The following is a 5879-nucleotide window of genomic DNA, read 5'->3' on the forward strand; positions in this document are numbered from 1 at the left end:
GGAAATAAACCAATGTGCACTCAGTGTGCATACCGGGGGGAGTCATTCCAGATGTGGAAAGGGTCCTTCTGGATGCCATGAAGGGTACAGGGTGCACCCATCTGCAGGTGGTCGCTCATGTCGGCACCAATGATGTGTGTCGCTATGGATCGGAGGAAACCCTCTCTGGCTTCCGGCGGCTATCTGATTTGGTGAAGACTGCCAGTCTCGCTAGCAGGATGAAAGCAGAGCTCACCATCTGCAGCATCGTCGACAGGACTGACTGCGGACCTTTGGTACACAGCCGAGTGGAGGGTCTGAATCAGAGGCTGAGACGGTTCTGCGACCATGTGGGCTACAGATTCCTCGACTTGCGCCATGGGGTGGTGGGGTTTCGGGTTCCGCTGGATAGGTCAGGAGTCCACTACACGCAACAAGCGGCTACACGGGTAGCAGGGGTTGTGTGGCGTGGGCTGGGCGGTTTTTTAGGTTAGATGGCCTTGGGCAAGTACAGAAAGGGCAACAGCCTCAACGGGTGCGGGGCAAAGTCAGGACATGCGGTATTGTAATTGTCAACTGTTGAAGCTGCGTTGGTAAAGTACCGGAACTTCAAGCGCTGATAGAAAGCACCGAAGCTGAAATCGTTATAGGTACAGAAAGCTGGCTTAAGCCAGAGATAAATTCTGCCGAAATTTTTACAAAGGTACAGACGGTGTTTAGAAAGGATAGATTGCATGCAACCGGTGGTGGAGTGTTCGTCGCTGTTAGTAGTAGTTTATCCTGTAGTGAAGTAGAAGTGGATAGTTCCTGTGAATTATTATGGGTGGAGGTTACGCTCAACAACCGAGCTAGGTTAATAATTGACTCCTTTTACCGACCTCCCGACTCAGCAGCATTAGTGGCAGAACAACTGAGAGAAAATTTGGAATACATTTCACATAAATTTTCTCAGCATGTTATAGTCTTAGGTGGAGATTTCAATTTACCAGATGTAGACTGGGACACTCAGATGTTTAGGACGCGTGGTAGGGACAGAGCATCGAGTGACATTATACAGAGTGCACTATCCGAAAATTACCTCAAGCAATTAAACAGAGAACCGACTCGTGGAGATAACACCTTGGACCTACTGATAACAAACAGACCAGAACTTTTCGACTCTGTATGTGCAGAACAGGGAATCAGTGATCATAAAGCCATTGCAGCATCCCTGAATATGGAAGTTAACAGGAATATAAAAAAAGGGAGGAAGGTTTATCTGTTTAATCTGTTTAGCAAGAGTAATAGAAGGCAGATTTCAGACTACCTAACAGATCAAAACGAAAATTTCTGTTCCGACACTGACAATGTTGGGTGTTTATGGAAAAAGTTCAAGGCAATCGTAAAATGCGTTTTAGACAGGTACGTGCCGAGTAAAACTGTGAGGGACGGGAAAAACCCACCGTGGTACAACAACAAAGTTAGGAAACTACTGCGAAAGCAAAGAGAGCTTCACTCCAAGTTTAAACGCAGCCAAAACCTCTCAGACAAACAGAAGCTAAACGATGTCAAAGTTAGCGTAAGGAGGGCTATGCATGAAGCGTTCAGTGAATTCGAAAGTAAAATTCTAAGTACCGACTTGACAGAAAATCCTAGGAAGTTCTGGTCTTACGTTAAATCAGTAAGTAGCTCGAAACAGCATATCCAGACACTCTGGGATGATGATGGCATTGAAACAGAGGATGACACACGTAAAGCTGAAATACTAAACACCTTTTTCCAAAGCTGTTTCACAGACGAAGACCGCACTGCAGTTCCTTCTCTAAATCCTCGCACAAACGAAAAAATGGCTGACATCGAAATAAGTGTCCAAGGAATAGAAAAGCAACTGGAATCACTCAACAGAGGAAAGCCCACTGGACCTGACGGGATACCAGTTCGATTCTACACAGAGTACGCGAAAGAACTTGCCCCCCTTCTAACAGCCGTGTACCGCAAGTCTCTAGAGGAACGGAGGGTTCCAAATGATTGGAAAAGAGCACAGGTAGTCCCAGTCTTCAAGAAGGGTCGTCGAGCAGATGCGCAAAACTATAGACCTATATCTCTGACGTCGATCTGTTGTAGAATTTTAGAACATGTTTTTTGCTCGAGTATCATGTCGTTTTTGGAAACCCAGAATCTACTATGTAGGAATCACCATGGATTCCGGAAACAGCGATCGCGTGAGACCCAACTCGCTTTATTTGTTCATGAGACCCAGAAAATATTAGATACAGGCTCCCAGGTAGATGCTATTTTTCTTGACTTCCGGAAGGCGATCGATACAGTTCCGCACTGTCGCCTGATAAAGTAAGAGCCTACGGAATATCAGACCAGCTGTGTGGCTGGATTGAAGAGTTTTTAGCAAACAGAACACAGCATGTTGTTATCAATGGAGAGACGTCTACAGACGTTAAAGTAACCTCTGGCGTGCCACAGGGGAGTGTTATGGGACCATTGCTTTTCACAATATATATAAATGACCTAGTAGATAGTGTCGGAAGTTCCATGCGGCTTTTCGCGGATGATGCTGTAGTATACAGAGAAGTTGCAGCATTAGAAAATTGTAGCGAAATGCAGGAAGATCTGCAGCGGATAGGCACTTGGTGCAGGGAGTGGCAACTGTCCCTTAACATAGACAAATGTAATGTATTGCGAATACATAGAAAGAAGGATCCTTTATTGTATGATTATATGATAGTGGAACAAACACTGGTAGCAGTTACTTCTGTAAAATATCTGGGAGTATGCGTGCGGAATGATTTGAAGTGGAATGATCATATAACATTAATTGTTGGTAAGGCGGGTACCAGGTTGAGATTCATTGGGAGAGTGCTTAGAATATGTAGTCCATCAACAAAGGAGGTGGCTTACAAAACACTCGTTCGACCTATACTTGAGTATTGCTCATCAGTGTGGGATCCGTATCAGATCGGGTTGACGGAGGAGATAGAGAAGATCCAAAGAAGAGCGGCGCGTTTCGTCACAGGGTTATTTGGTAACCATGATAGCGTTACGGAGATGTTTAATAAACTCAAGTGGCAGACTCTGCAAGAGAGGCGCTCTGCATTGCAGTGTAGCTTGCTCGCCAGGTTTCGAGAGGGTGCGTTTCTGGTTGAGGTATCGAATATATTGCTTCCCCCTACTTATACCTCCCGAGGAGATCACGAATGTAAAATTAGAGAGATTAGAGCGCGCATGGAGGCTTTCAGACAGTCGTTCTTCCCGCGAACCATACGCGACTGGAACAGGAAAGGGAGGTAATGACAGTGGCACGTAAAGTGCCCTCCGCCACACACCGTTGGGTAGCTTGTGGACTATAAATGTAGATGTAGATGTAGCAAACCTAATGCAGTGAGCGCTCAGCTACGATCTACTCTCTTCTGCAAGAAGGAAGTCAGTACCAAGACTAAGTTATCTATGCACCGTTCAATATTTCGACCAACTTTGTTGTATGGGAGCGAAAGCTGGGTTGATTCAGGTTACCTTATCAATAAGGTTGAGGTTACGGATATGAAAGTAGCTAGGATGATTGCAGGTACTAGTAGATGGGAACAATGGCAGCAGGGTGTCCACAATGAGGAAATCAAAGAAAAACTGGGAATGAACTCTATAGATGTAGCAATCAGGGCAAACAGGCTTAGATGGTGCGGTCATGTTACACGCATGGTAGAAGCAAGGTTACCAAAGAGACTCATGGGTTCAGCATTAGAGGGTAGGAGGAGTCTGGGTAGACCAAGGTTAAAGTACCTGGATTCGGTTAAGAATGATTTTGAAGTAATAGGCTTAACATCAGAAGATGCAGCAATGTTAGCACTGAATAGAGGATCATGGAGGAATTTTATAAGGGGGACTATGCTCCAGACTGAAGGCTGAAAGGCATAATCATTCTTAAATGATGATGATGATGATGATGATGATGTATCTCCAACACCTGACGCCATGCGCATCGCAAATACAGACTTTTCTATGCACTTCACCAATTCTGTGGTATGCCCTTTCCAACTGAATTTATTATGGAATTGTAAACCCAGAAATTTATTGTTCAGACACTTCTATCTGCATGTCTTCATATGTCATACACATGCTGGAAGGAAATATCTTACAGGCTCTGAATTGAATATAGTGGGTCTTTTCACAGTTTAATGACAGGGGATTAGTTTAAACAGCAGCTGTTTCTAAAGCTATACTTGACTTGCTATTTACTGCAAGTTTGTATAATCTTCAGACGAAACAAACTTTGCTTCTGGAAATATAATAGACGAGAGGTTGTTAAGGTACACGAGAAAAAACAAAGGACCCAAGATGAAACCTTGAAGAATACCACATCTGAAACTTCCTGGCGGAGTAAAACTATGTGCCGGACCGAGACTCGAACTCAGGACCTTTGCCTTTCGCAGGCAAGTGCTCTACCAACTGAGCTACCCAAGCAAGACTCATGCCCCGTCCTCACAGCTTTACTTCTGCCAGTACCTCGTCTCCTACCTTCCAAACTTAACAGAAGCTCTCCTGCGAACCTTGCAGAATGGAAACATCCCCCAGGCTGTGGCTAATCCATGTCTCCACAATATCCTTTCTTTCAGGAGTGCTAGTTCTGCAAGGTTCGCAGGAGAGCTTCTGTAAAGTTTGGAAGGTAGGAGACGAGATACTGGCAGAAGTAAAGCTGTGAGGACCGGGCGTGAGTCGTGCTTCGGTAGCTCAGATGGTAGAGCACTTGCCCGCGAAAGGCGAAGGTCCCGAGTTCGAGTCTCGGTCTGGCACACAGTTTTAATCTGCCAGGAAGTTTCATATCAGCGCACATCTCATTCTGGAAATACCACATGTAATTAATTCCCTATCAGATGATGACTGGTTGCTTATTCCACAGGTGTCCCGCAAATGCATTCTTTTCCTGTTAAGTAGGACTCGAACCATTTTACAGCACTACCAGTGACACCATAATATTCTAGTTTACTTACGAGAATACTGTGAGTCACACAGTCAAAGGATTTGACAGGACACAGAAAAGGCCAGTAACATCTAATTTGTTATCTAATGAGTTAAATAAATTCTCACTGTATGTGCAAATAGCTTTCTCACTATCGAAACTCTGAAGGAACCCATACTGTGATTTGGACAATATATTATTTGCAATCAGATGCCTAAGAAGATAATGAGACGACTAACCCATAAAATGGAGAGTGTAGTTGGGACGGAGTTGGTTCTGTGATGTTTTGGGCGTGTTTCTCTTACAATGACATGGGCCCACTCATTAAAGTTACTGTGAAGACGAACGAGGATGTTTATTTCAACACACACTCTGGCCAAGAGTATACTTCTGTTCTACATCGCCATAATGAGTATGCTTTACAACCGTGTTTATAGGGCTGCGCATATGTGTTAGTTTGACGAACAGGACTCTCGACTAGCTCTTCCAGGAAACCGATCTTAATGTCATTGAAAATGTCTGGGACTATTAGGAACTGCAATTGAAACGTAACACTCAACATCCATGCCGTCTATCGGTACTAGAAGAAACTCGTGGAACTCTTCTTCGCCGAATTGTGGCCATTATCAAGACAAGACAAGAGGTGTTGTTAGACGATGAATAGCACAAAAAATTATCCACCACCGGGATACATCATGCTATACCGCCCTTTCCATTTGTGTTTCTACTTTAATCATTTATTTACTCTAAAATGATAATGAGTATACATCTTTCTTTATCAGGAGAAACTATTTCTTAGTTCTCGAACTGTATTGCAACAGTTTTTCGTACACAGTTTCGTGTAGAATCATTACGAAAACAGGGGCTCCGATTGCAGTAAAGTCCAAATTGTTTCTTCAGCACATCTCCGGTGGAGTACTCTGCACTGTGGTATTCGCCGGAGTTATTTACTGAA

This window comes from Schistocerca nitens, chromosome 1, assembly GCF_023898315.1.
Source record: "Schistocerca nitens isolate TAMUIC-IGC-003100 chromosome 1, iqSchNite1.1, whole genome shotgun sequence".
Taxonomy (NCBI): Eukaryota; Metazoa; Arthropoda; class Insecta; order Orthoptera; family Acrididae; genus Schistocerca; species Schistocerca nitens.